Genomic DNA, 14,899 nt, shown 5'->3' on the forward strand with positions numbered 1-14,899 from the left:
CCCTCCTCTCGTTCGTTACTCCCTACCCACACCCCTCCTCATTCCTCCCCTCCTCTCGTTCGTTACTCCCTACCCACACCTCTCCCCTCTAGTAGAGATATTAGAACTAAGTCCCCTAATACTAAGAAATGCATTGCCAAACCACATAGTTAAAATGTTTGTGTAATATCAATCACATTTCCATGAAGTGTAATCCACATACAGTTAATATGCAAGTTACTAGTTCAGTGCCTTGACTGTTCAGTATTGGGAGGGAGGCATTTTACAGGCCTGAATGTGGCTGTGTATTTGGCTTAATAAACAGTCAACCATCAACTGCCCGGCAGTTGGTCTGACTAAAACCCAACCCTTTCTTACTATTTGTGTGGAAATACTGTATATTAATGAGAACAACAAATTAAAAGTGAAACACTCTCTCTGTGTCCTTCTCTCTGTCCTTGCAGTGAGCATTTCATGTCCAGATAACCAGAGATACCCACCTTAATTCTCTTTCCTAGACTGGTCTGTTTGGACCATTAACCGACATGTGGCCTTGACTTTTACATCATCTAACCTCGTCTCATCATTTTACGTCATCTAACCTCGTCTCATCATTTTACGTAATCTTACCTCGTCTCATCATTTTACATCATCTTACCTCGTCTCATCATTTTACATCATCTAACCTCGTCTCATCATTTTACTTCATCTAACCTCGTCTCATCATTTTACGTCATCTAACCTCGTCTCATCATTTTACGTCATCTAACCTCGCCTCGTTATTTTACGTCATATCTTACCTCATCTCATCATTTTACTTCATCTTACCTCATCTCATCATTTTACATCATCTAACCTTGCCTCGTTATTTTACATCATCTAACCTCGTCTCATCATTTTACTTCATCTAACCTTGCCTTGTTATTTTACTCATCTAACCTCGTCTCATCATTTTACGTCATCTAACCTTGCCTTGTTATTTTACTCATCTAACCTAGTCTCATCATTTTACGTCATCTAACCTCGTCTCATCATTTCACATAATCTAACCTTGCCTCGTTATTTTACATCATCTAACCTTGCCTCGTTATTTTACATCATCTAACCTCGTCTCATCATTTTACGTCATCTAACCTTGCCTCGTTATTTTACCTCATCTAACCTTGTCTCATCAGTTTACATCATCTAACCTCGTCTCGTCATTTTACATCATCTAACCTCGCCTCGTTATTTTACGTCATCTTACCTCATCTCATCATTTTACGTCATCTAACCTCGTCTCATCATTTTACGTCATCTAACCTCGTCTCATCATTTTACGTCATCTAACCTCGCCTCGTTATTTTACGTCATATCTTACCTCATCTCATCATTTTACTTCATCTTACCTCATCTCATCATTTTACATCATCTAACCTTGCCTCGTTATTTTACGTCATCTAACCTCGTCTCATCATTTTACATCATCTAACCTTGCCTCGTTATTTTACATCATCTAACCTCGTCTCATCATTTTACTTCATCTAACCTTGCCTTGTTATTTTACTCATCTAACCTCGTCTCATCATTTTACGTCATCTAACCTTGCCTTGTTATTTTACTCATCTAACCTAGTCTCATCATTTTACGTCATCTAACCTCGTCTCATCATTTCACATAATCTAACCTTGCCTCGTTATTTTACATCATCTAACCTTGCCTCGTTATTTTACATCATCTAACCTCGTCTCATCATTTTACGTCACCTAACCTTGCCTCGTTATTTTACCTCATCTAACCTTGTCTCATCAGTTTACAATATCTAACCTCGTCTCGTCATTTTACATCATCTAACCTCGCCTCGTTATTTTACGTCATCTTACCTCATCTCATCATTTTACGTCATCTTACCTCATCTCATCATTTTCAGTAATCTAACCTCGTCTCATCATTTTACGTCATCTAACCTTGCCTCGTTATTTTACCTCATCTAACCTTGTCTCATCAGTTTACGTCATCTTACCTTGCCTCGTTATTTTACCTTGTCTCACCCCAGCCAGTAGCTGCATCCCAAATGGCACCCTATCCCCTATATAGTGCACTACCTCTGACCAGGGCTGGCACCCTATCCCTATATAGTGCACTACCTCTGACCAGGGCTAGCACCCTATTCCCTATATAGTGCACTACCTCTGACCAGGGCTAGCACCCTATTCCCTATATAGTGCACTACCTCTGACCAGGGCTGGCACCCTATCCCCTATATAGTGCACTACCTCTGACCAGGGCTGGCACCCTATCCCTATATAGTGCACTACCTCTGACCAGGGCTAGCACCCTATTCCCTATATAGTGCACTACCTCTGACCAGGGCTAGCACCCTATTCCCTATATAGTGCACTACCTCTGACCAGGGCTGGCACCCTATTCCCTATATAGTGCACTACCTCTGACCAGGGCTGGCACCCTATTCCCTATATAGTGCACTACCTCTGACCAGGGCTGGCACCCTATCCCCTATATAGTGCACTACCTCTGACCAGGGCTGGCACCCTATCCCCTATATAGTGCACTACCTCTGACCAGGGCTGGCACCCTATCCCCTATATAGTGCACTACCTCTGACCAGGGCTAGCACCCTATCCCCTATATATGCACTACCTCTGACCAGGGCTAGCACCCTATCCCCTATATAGTGCACTACATTTGATCAGAGCTCATAGGGCTCTACAGGGTGCCATTAAAGACCCACCCTATGATCAACACAGCCTAACTACCCTAAACCTCCTCAAAGCTTCTAGATAAGTTTTCACAAAACCCATATACCAAGAAAGAAGGCCATGAGGTGGATTGTGGATGTTCCTGCAGAGCTGAGACATGACATCAGCCCAGCATATAAACCCTGTATGTTGCTCAGAACTACAGGGTCAGACCAGGGTTGGCATATCCTGACATCCGTGACTAAAAACTCAGTCAACCAGACTAACAGAGCTCGAGGCCTAAAGACATTTGTTAAAACTTCCAACAACTAATTACTTTTGGCTTCTCAGGCAATACGTTTTGGTCAACAACAAATCTAATTCACCCTCTGTATTAAATGGAGACATCATCTATCTATTACCAAACAGCTGTTATCTAGCTGTAATGTTGTACAGTTCTGGAAACTTTCAAAAAGTTCACAGGTTTTGATAAAAATCGTAGAAAGAGGATTTCTGGATTTCTTGCTTATTCCCCTCATTTATTCCAGGAATATTCCAACCGGGAGTTCTGGAAAACCTTTGAATTTTGGAAAAGTTGGCAGAATTTTTCAACCATAAGAATGATACAGTATCTATGCCTTGACTGTGTGGTGAAGCATCTCTTTGGGTACATACCACAGAGTTGTCAGAGCTGCCGAAACAAAGGATCCCACTGAGTTGCAGCAGTCACCTGCTCTGCACAACTACAGCTCTGACATCACACACACAGACCCAGGCATGCAGGGAGGATGTCCAGCAGGCACAAGGACTGTGTCCCTAATGGCACCCAATACCTTATATAGTACACTACAATTGACTAGGGCCCATAGGGCTCTATATAGGGAATAGGGTGCCTTTTGGGCCACAAGCCAGGGTCTCTGGTCTAATGGCTGCTGCCTGCATGCCAGGGTGTATCGGAGAACATCACATGGGCTCCCGAGTGGTACAGCGGTCAAAGGCACTGCATCTCAGTGCTAGAGGCGTCACTACAGACACCCTGGTTCGAATCCAGGCTGTATCACAACCGGCTGTGATTGGGAGTCCCATAGGGCGGCGCACAATTGGTCCAACGTTGTCCGGGTTTGGCCGGTGTAGGCTTGTACACGGATGGATGTACGCACGCACGCACAAAGCTGAACATCTTGTTGGACTTTGAGAAGAGGAAACTCCTTATAGTGCTGGAGCCTGAGTTACTGTGCAGGGGGCTGGGAGGTGGGAGTGGGGCTGGGTTATAGTGCTGGGGGCTGGTGTGGGGTGTGGAAGTGGGTGTGGGGAGGAGAGGTGGGTGTTGCGTTCTGGGCTGGTAAGGAACCAGGGCTGGTAAGGGTCCTGGGCTGGTAAGGGTCCTGGGCTGGTAAGGAACCTCGGCTGGTAAGGGTCCTGGGCTGGTAAGGAACCTGGGCTGGTAAGGAACCTGGGCTGGTAAGGAACCTGGGCTGGTAAGGGTCCTGGGCTGGTAAGGAACCTGGGCTGGTAAGGGTTCTGATAACACTGCTACAGCTTCAGTCTCAGGTTCTGATAACACTGTTATCAAAATTTGACTCATGCATCTCCTTCGCATTAGAGTTGATAGGCTGTTGATTGTGGCCTGTGGAATGTTGTCCCACTCCTCTTCAATGGCTGTGTGGAGTTATTGGATATTGTCAGGAACTGGAACACGCTGTCGTACATGTCGATCCAGAGCATCCCAAACATGCTCAATGGGTGACATGTCTGTTGAGTATTCAGGCCATGGAAGAACTGGGATGCATTGTAATGCTGAAATGTGGTGATGGCACAGGACGAATGGCACGACAATGGACCTCAGGATCCCATCACTGTAACTCTGCGCATTCAAATTGCCATCGATCAAATAAAATTGTGTTTGTTGTCCGTAGCTTCTGCCTGCCCATACCATAACCCCACCGCCACCATGGGGCACTCGGTTCACAACGTTGACGACATCAAACCTCTCGCCCACACGACCATGACGCCATACATGTGGTCTGCAGTTATGAAGCCGGTTGGACGTAATGCTAAATTCTCAGAAACAACGTTGGAGACGGCTTATTCACCACCATGCTGTTGAATCAGCTTCTTGATATGTCACACCTGTCAGGTGGATGGATTATCTTCTTGATATGTCACACCTGTCAGGTGGATGGATTATCTTCTTGATATGTCACACCTGTCAGGTGGATGGATTATCTTCTTGATATGTCACACCTGTCAGGTGGATGGATTATCTTCTTGATATGTCACACCTGTCAGGTGGATGGATTATCTTCTTGATATGTCACACCTGTCAGGTGGATGGATTATCTTCTTGATATATCACACCTGTCAGGTGGATGGATTATCTTCTTGATATGCCACACCTGTCAGGTGGATGGATTATCTTCTTGATATGTCACACCTGTCAGGTGGATGGATTATCTTCTTGATATGTCACACCTGTCAGGTGGATGGATTATCTTGGCAAGGGAGAAATGCTCACTAACAGGGATGTAAACACACGTGTGGACATCATTTGAGAGAGACACTTCTGGGATATTTTATTTCAGCGCATAAAACACGGGACAAACACTTTAAATGTTGCGTTCATATTTGGTTTCAAGTCATTCAAATTAAATCAAATTCAAATCACACATACACATGGTTAGCAGATGTTAATGCGAGTTTAGCGAAATGCTTGTGCTTCTAGTTCAGACAATGCAGTAATAACCAATGAGTAATCTAACTAACAATTCCAAAACTACTACCTTATACACACAAGTGTAAAGGGATAAAGAATATGTACATAAAGATATATGAATGAGTGATGGTACAGAGCGGCATGGGCAAGATGCAGTAGATGGTATCGAGTACAGTATATACATATGAGATGAGTAATGTAGGGTATGTAAACATTATATAAAGTGTCATTGTTTAAAGTGGCTAGTGATACATTTATTACATAAAGATGCAGTAGATGGTATAGAGTACAGTATATACATATGATATGAGTAATGTAGGGTGTGTAAACATTATATTAAGTAGCATTGTTTAAAGTTGCTGGCGATACATTTTTTACATCCATTTTTCCATTATTAAAGTGGCTGGAGTTGAGTCAGTGTGTTGGCAGCAGCCACTCAATGTTAGTGGTGGCTGTTTAACAGTCTGATGGCCGTGAGATAGAAGCTGTTTTTCAGTCTCTCGGTCCCAGCTTTGATGCACCTGTACTGACCTCGCCTTCTGGATGATAGCGGGGTGAACAGACAGTGGCTCGGGTGGTTGTTGTCCTTGATGATCTTTATGGCCTTCCTGTGACATCGGGTGGTGTAGGTGTCCTGGAGGTCAGGTAGTTTGCCCCCGGTGATGCGTTGTGCAGACTTCACTACCCTCTGGAGAGCCTTACGGTTGTGGGCGGAGCAGTTGCCGTACCAGGCGGTGATACAGCCCGACAGGATGCTCTCGATTGTGCATCTGTAGAAGTTTGTGAGTGCTTTTGGTGACAAGACAAATTTCTTCAGCCTTCTGAAGGTTAAAGAGGCGCTGCTACATCGTCTTCACCACACTGTCTGTGTCGGTGGACCATTTCAGTGTGTCAGTGATGTGTACGCCGAGGAACTTCAAACTTTCCACCTTCACTGCTGTCCCATCGATGTGGATGGGGGGGGTGCTCCCTCTGCTGTTTCCTGACGTCCACGATCATCTCCTTTGTTTTGTTGACTTTAAGTGAGAGGTTATTTTCCTGACACCACCCTCCGAAAGCCCTCACCTCCTCCCTGTAGGCTGTCTCGTCGTTGGTTATTTTCCTGTGTGGTAGGCAAAGCGTTCCAGGATGATGTACCCTACGTACTGTATATCTGATGATGTACCCTACGTACTGTATATCTGATGTACCCTACGTACTGTATATCTGACTGTAGCCAGGACTGTAGCCAGGACTATAGCCAGCACTATAGCCAGCACAATAGCCAGGACTGTAGCCAGCACTGACTATAGCCAGGACTATAGCCAGCACTATAGCCAGGACTATAGCCAGGACTGTAGCAAGGACTATAGCCAGCACTATAGCCAGCACAATAGCCAGGACTGTAGCTAGGACTATAGCCAGCACAATAGCCAGGACTGTAGCCAGCACTATAGCCAGGACTATAGCCAGGACTGTAGCAAGGACTATAGCCAGCACTATAGCCAGCACAATAGCCAGGACTGTAGCCAGGACTATAGCCAGCACAATAGCCAGGACTGTAGCCAGGACTATAGCCAGGACTATAGCCAGGACTATAGCCAGCACTATAGCCAGGACTGTAGCCAGGACTATAGCCAGCACTATAGCCAGGACTGTAGCCAGGACTGTAGCCAGTAATACAGCCAGGACTGTAGTCAGGACTATAGCCAGGACTATAGCCAGGACTATAGCCAGCACTATAGCCAGGACTATAACCAGGACTATAGCCAGCACTATAGCCAGCACAATAGCCAGGACTGTAGCCAGGACTATAGCCAGGACTGTAGCCAGTAATACAGCCAGGACTGTAGTCAGGACTATAGCCAGGACTATAGCCAGGACTATAGCCAGCACTATAGCCAGGACTATAACCAGGACTATAGCCAGCACTATAGCCAGCACAATAGCCAGGACTGTAGCCAGGACTATAGCCAGCACAATAGCCAGGACTGTAGCCAGGACTATAGCCAGGACTATAGCCAGGACTATAGCCAGCACTATAGCCAGGACTGTAGCCAGGACTATAGCCAGCACTATAGCCAGGACTGTAGCCAGGACTGTAGCCAGGAATATAGCCAGGACTGTAGCCAGGACTATAGCCAGGACTATAGCCAGCACTATAGCCAGGACTGTAGCCAGGACTGAGCCAGGACTGTAGCCAGGACTATAGCCAGGACTATAACCAGGATTATAGCCAGGACTATAGCCAGGACTATAGCCAGCCTGTAACCAGAACTATAGCCAGGACTGTAGCCAGGACTATAGCCAGCCTGTAACCAGGACTGTAGCCAGGACTATAGCCAGGACTATAGCCAGGACTGTAGCCAGGACTATAGCCAGCCTGTAACCAGGACTGTAGCCAGGATTATAGCCAGGACTGTAGCCAGGACTATAGCCAGCTTGTAGCCAGGACTATAGCCAGGACTGTAGCCATGACTATAGCCAGGCCTGGTCTGCATGAGAGCAGCACCTGACTGACTCCCAGTATAATGTGTCTCTCGGTGAACTCAGAAAATCTCTCTCCTGCTCAGCTAAGTGGAATCCTTTCAACTCGTGTGCGTCCCAAACGGTAAGCTATTCCCTAAATAGTGCACTACTTTTGACCCAGGCCCTGGTAGTGCACTATATAGGGCATAGTGTATATTATATTTTTGGGCACGGCCGTACACAGAACTGCGGATGATTTCACATCACTGAGGGTGAGGTAGAGAGTAGCGAGGGGGGGGGCTGGGGAATGACCTCTGATCTACAGCAGCTTATTAAAGGTGGGTAGATAGAGAAGAATGAAGCATCGTGGGAAGGTAAAGAACTAAGACCAGAGATCTTAGAGGGCCTTAGTGGGTGGTAAGCTGAGGCTGGCCAAAGACTGAGCACCACTGAGGTAATTCTGAGGCGTTTTATTAATTCCACTACAGCCTTGGCGGCACTGGACTCCAACAAGAACTACAGAGAGAGAGCAGTGTATGGGAGTGTGTCGAATGGTACCCAATTCCCTATATAGTGCACTATAGTAGTAGCAGTAGTGCACTATAGTTGTAGCAGTAGCAGTAGTGTACTATAGTAGTAGCAGTAGCAGTAGTGTACTATAGCAGTAGCAGTAGTGTACTATAGGAGTAGCAGTAGCAGTAGTGTACTATAGGAGTAGCAGAAGCAGTAGTGCACTATAGTAGTAGCAGTAGTGCACTATAGTAGTAGCAGTAGTGTACTATATAGGGAATAAGGTGCCATAATGTCCGTCTGCCATTACAACACTGTGACCAGCAGTATTATCATTATATTATACTCTATCAATACACCTACACCACCCGATGTCACAGGAAGGCCATAAAGATCATCAAGGACAACAACCACCCGAGCCACTTCCTGTTCACCCCGCTATCCTCCAGAAGGCGAGGTCAGTACAGGTGCATCAAAGCTGGGACCGAGAGACTGAAAAACAGCTTCTATCTCAAGGCCATCAGACTGTTAAACAGCCACCACTAACATTGAGTGGCTGCTGCCAACACACTGACTCAACTCCAGCCACTTTAATAATGGAAAAATGGATGTAAAAAATGTATCGCCAGCAACTTTAAACAATGCTACTTAATATAATGTTTACATACCCTACATTACTCATCTCATATGTATATACTGTACTCGATACCATCTACTGCATCTTTATGTAAAAAATGTATCGCCAGCAACTTTAAACAATGCTACTTAATATAATGTTTACATACCCTACATTACTCATCTCATATGTATATACTGTACTCGATACCATCTACTGTATCTTGCCTATGCTGCTCTGTACCATCACTCATTCATATATCTTTATGTACATATTCTTTATCCCCTTACACTGTGTATAAGACAGTAGTTTTGAAATTGTTAGTTAGATTACTTGTTGGTTATTACTGCATTGTCGGAACTAGAAGCACAAGCATTTCGCTACACTCGCATTAACATCTGCTAACCATGTGTATGTAGTAGCAGTAGTGCACTACAGTAGTAGCAGTAGTGCACTACAGTAGTAGCAGTAGTGTACTATAGTAGTAGCAGTAGCAGTAGTGCACTATAGTAGTAGTAGTAGCAGTAGTGTACTATAGTAGTAGCAGTAGTGCACTATAGTAGTAGCAGTAGTGTACTATATAGGGAATAAGGTGCCATAATGTCCGTCTGCCATTACAACACTGTGACCAGCAGTATTATCATTATATTATACTCTATCAAAATACTTTAAGCTCTTTTAATCAGAAAAAAACAAAAGCAGAATTTGAGTTCAGATGAATTACAGTCTGATGATGAAAGAGCAGAACATGGCCCAATGAATGTCTGACCTGAAACCCTTGACCCACTCCAATTTGCATACTGCCCAACAGATCCACAGATAATGCAATCTCTATTACACTCCACACTGCCCTTTCCCACCTGGACAAAAGGAACACCCATCTGAGAATGCTATTCATTGAGTACAGCTCAGCGTTCAACACCATAGCGCCCTCAAAGCTCATCACTAAGCTAAGGACCCTGGGACTAAACACCTCCCTCTGCAACTGGATCCTGGACTTCCTGACAGTCCGCCCCCAGGTGGTAAAGGTAGGTAACAACACATCCGCCACGCTGATCCTCAACACAGGGGCCCCTCAGTGGTGCGTGCTCAGCCCCCTCCTGTACTCCCTGTTCACTCATGACTGCACGGCCAGGCACGACACCAACACCATCATTAAGTTTGCTGACGACAACATTGGTAGGTCTGATCACCTACAACGACGAGACGGCCTATAGGGAGGAGGTCAGAGACCTGGCCGTGTAGTGCAAGGACAACAACCTCTCCCTCAACGTGATCAAGACAAATGAGATGATTGTGGACTACAGGAAAAAGAGGACCGAGCACGTCCCCATTCTCTTCGACGGTGCTGCAGTGGAGCAACCTGAGAGCTTTAAGTTCCTTGGTGCCCACATCACCAACAAACTAACATGGTCCAAGCACACCTTGACAGTCGTGAAGCGGGCACGACAAAACCTATTCCCCCTCAGGAGACTCAAAAGATTTGGCATGGGTCCTCAAATCCTAAAAAAGGTTCTACAGCTGCACCATCAAGAGCATCCTGACCGGTTGCATCACTGCCTGGTACGGCAACTGCTCAGCCTCCGACCGCAAGGCACTACAGAGGGTAGTGCGAACGGCCCAGTACATCACTGGGGTCAAGCTTCCTGCCATCCAGGACCTCTATACCAGGCAGTGTCAGAAGAAGGCCCTAAAAATTGTCAAAGACTCCAGCCACCATAGTCATAGACTGTTCTCTCTGCTACCATACGGCAAGCAGTACCGGAGCGCCAAATCTAGGTCCAAGAGACTTCTAAACAGCTTCTACCCCCAAGCCATAAGACTCCTGAACATCTAGTCAAACGGCTTGCTGCCCCCCCCCGCCCCTCTCTGTTGCCATCTATGGATAGTCAATTTAATTAACTCTACCAACTACCATCACAGCGCCCTTAAGGAATTCACAAATATTATGGACACATTAGAAATACTGGATATTTGGAGACTAAAAAACCCCGACCTAGTGAGATATACAGGAGGAGACTTAATCAACCTGATTAGTCAACCTAATCAACCTACTTTCTTGTCTCTTTCTCACTTGCATCAAAGGTTAAAAAAGGTTTCATAGGAGACAGAATGCGATCGGATCATCAAATCAAATCAAAATGAAATCAAATTTATTTATAAAGCCCTTTGTACATCAGCTGATATCTCAAAGTGCTGTACAGAAACCCAGCCTAAAACCCCAAACAGCAAGCAATGCAGGTGTAGAAGCACAGTGGCTAGGAAAAACTCCCTAGAAAGGCCAAAACCTAGGAAGAAACCTAGAGAGGAACCAGGCTATGTGGGGTGGCCAGTCCTCTTCTGGCTGTGCCGGGTGGAGATTATAACAGAACATGGCCAAGATGTTCAAATGTTCATAGATGACCAGCATGGTCCAATAATAATAAGGCAGAACAGTTGAAACTGGAGCAGCAGCACGGCCAGGTGGACTGGGGACAGCAAGGAGTCATCATGTCAGGTAGTCCTGAGGCATGGTCCTAGGGCTCAGGTCCTCCGAGAGAGAGAAAGAAAGAAAGAGAGAAAGAGAGAATTAGAGAGAGCACACTTAAATCATCTAATTGGCATTCACATAACTCTTATAGATGTTCCACGTGGACGGGGATATTGGAAATTCAATCAAAGTTTACTGGAGGACAACTTATTTTTAACTCAGACAAAATAATTGATAACTGAATTTTTCCAGTATAATATAGGTTCAGTAAATCCCTTTATTGTTTGGGATACCTGTAAATGTGCCTTCAGGGGTCATTCAATTCAATAAACATCAATAATAAAAAGGCAGTTTCTGGCAAAAGAGACAAGATTAAAGGGAAATCCATGAACTAATAGTACAGGTAGTTAACAATAAAAACGATACTACAAAAGTAGAAAAAAGAAAAGAAAAAAAGCTCCGTTGTTAGATTGTTTTAACTAGTCTAGAAATGGTAGTCTGTCAGGTACTCAGCAGGAACGTCTGATTTCTCTATTATTAAAACAAGACCCAGGTGGCAAATATAAAGACCCAGTCTATCTACAAAACTGGAGGCCCCTTAACCTTCAATGTTGTGATGCAAAAATACTAGCAAAATGCATAGCACTAGAATTAAAAGGGTTTTACTAGGTATTGTTCATCCTGATCAGACAGGTTTTTTACATGGACGATACATTGGAGATAATATACGACAACTACTAGAAATAATAGAACATCATGAAACACATAAGAAGCCAGGAGTAGTATTGATAGCGCATTTTGAAAAGGCATTTGATAAAGTAAAACTGGATTTATTTATAAATGCCTGGACTTCTTCAATTTCGGTAATTCTCTTATAAAATGGGTGAAAATAATATACAGCAACCCCAGGTGTAAAATAGTAAATAATGGCTACTTCTCAGAGAGTTTTGAATTATCATGGGGAGTTAAACAAGGGTGTCCGCTGTCACCATATCTATTCGTTATGGCCATCGAAATGCTAGCTATTAAAATCAGATCCAATGACAACATTAGAGGACTAGAAATCCAAGGATTAAAAACAAAGGTGTCCATGTGTGCCGATGACTCAAGTTTTATATTAAGTCCACAAGCTAGATCCCTGCAATGTCTCATTAAAATCTAGATAACTTTTATGGACTCTCTGGACTAAAACCTAATTATGATAAGTGTACAATATTATGTATTGGATCATTAAATAATACAATTTTACATTACCTTGCAGTTTACCTACAAAATGGTCTGATGGTGAAGTAGACATACTCGATATTCATATCACAAAATATACACTTGCTCAAAAAAATAAAGGGAACACTAAAATAACACATCCTAGATCTGAACGAATGAAATAGTCTTATTTAATACTTTTTTCTTTACATAGTTGAATGTGCTGACAACAAAATCACACAAAAATGATCAATGGAAATCAAATTTCTCAACCCATGGAGTTGTGGATTTGGAGTCACACTCAAAATTAAAGTGGAAAACCACACTACAGGCTGATCCAACTTTGATGTAATGTCCTTAAAACAAGTCAAAATGAGGTTCAGTAGTGTGTGTGGCCTCCATGTGCCTGTATGACCTCCCTACAACGCCTGGGCATGCTCCTGATGAGGTGGCGGATTGTCTCCTGAGGGATCTCCTCCCAGACCTGGACTAAAGCATCTGCCAACTCCTGGACAGTCTGTGGTGCAACGTGGTGTTGGTGGATGGAGCGAGACATGATATCCCAGATGTGCTCAATTGGATTCAGGTCTGGGGAACGGGCGGGCCAGTGCATAGCATCAATGCCTTCCTCTTGCAGGAACTGTTGACACACTCCAGCCACATGAGGTCTAGCATTGTCTTGCATTAGGAGGAACCCAGGGCTAACCGCACCAGCTTATAGTCTCACAAGGGGTCTGAGGATCTCATCTCGGTACCTAATGGCAGTCAGGCTACCTCTGGCGAGAAAATGGAGGGCTGTGCGGCCCCCCAAAGAAATGCCACCCCACACCATGACTGACCCACCGCCAAACCGGTCATGCTGGAGGATGTTGCAGGCAGCAGAACGTTCTCCACGGCATCTCCAGACTCCGTCACCTCTGTCACATGTGCTCAGTGTGAACCTGCTTTCATCTGTGAAGAGCACAGGGCGCCAGTGGCGAATTTGCCAATCTTGGTGTCCTCTGGCAAATGCCAAACGTCCTGCACGGTCTTGGGCTGTAAACACAATCCCAACCTGTGGACGTCGGGCCCTCATACAACCCTCATGGAGTCTGTTTCTGACCGTTTGAGCAGATACATGCACATTTGTGGCCTGCTGGAGGTCATTTTGCAGGGCCCTGGCAGTGCTCCTCTTTGCACAAAGGCGGAGGTAGCGGTCCTGCTGCTGGGTTGTTGCCCTCCTACGGCCTCCTCCACGTCTCCTGATGTACTGGCCTGTCTCCTGGTAGCACCTCCATTCTCTGGACACTACGCTGACAGACACAGCAAACCTTCTTGCCACAGCTCGCATTGATGTGCCATCCTGGACGAGCCGCACTACCTGAGCCACTTGTGTGGGTTGTAGACTCCGTCTCATGCTACCACTAGAGTGAAAGCACCGCCAGCATTCAAAAGTGACCAAAACATCAGCCAGGAGGCATAGGAACTGAGAAGTGGTCTGAGGTCACCACCCGCAGAACCACTCCTTTATTGGGGGTGTCTTGCTAATTGCCTATAATTTCCACCTGTTGTCTATTCCATTTGCACAACAGCATGTGAAATTTATTGTCAATCAGTGTTGCTTCCTAAGTGGACAGTTTGATTTCACAGAAGTGTGATTGACTTGGAGTTACATTGTGTTGTTTAAGTGTTCCCTTTATTTTTTTGAGCAGTGTATAAATAAGCTCGGTATGAAAGAGCCCCAGTAAGCCAGTGACTCAGCCCCTGTAATAGGGTTAGAGGCAGAGAATCCCAGTGGAAAGAGGGGAACCAGCCAGGCAGAGACAGCAAGGGCGGTTCGTTGCTCCAGAGCCTTTCGGTTCACCTTCCCACTCCTGGGCCAGACTACACTCAATCATGTGACCCACTGAAGAGATGAGTCTTCAGTAAAGATTTAAAGGTTGAAACAGAGTTTGTGTCTCTTACATGGGTAGGCAGACCATTCCATAAAAATGGAGCTCTATAGGAGAAAGCCCTGCCTCCAGCTGTTTGCTTAGAAATTCTAGGGACAATTAGGAGGCCTGCGTCTTGTGACCGTAGCGTACGTGTAGGTATGTACGGCAGGACCAAATCGGAGAGATAGGTAGGAGCAAGCCCATGTAATGCTTTGTAGGTTAGCAGTAAAACCTTGAAATCAGCCCTTGCCTTGACAGGAAGCCAGTGTAGAGAGGCTAGCACTGGAGTAATATGATCAAATTCTTTGGTTCTAGTCAGGATTCTAGCAGCCGTATTCAGCACTAACTGAAGTTTATTTAGTGCTTTAT

This window comes from Oncorhynchus tshawytscha, linkage group LG05 (genome assembly GCF_018296145.1).
Source record: "Oncorhynchus tshawytscha isolate Ot180627B linkage group LG05, Otsh_v2.0, whole genome shotgun sequence".
Taxonomy (NCBI): domain Eukaryota; kingdom Metazoa; phylum Chordata; class Actinopteri; order Salmoniformes; family Salmonidae; genus Oncorhynchus; species Oncorhynchus tshawytscha.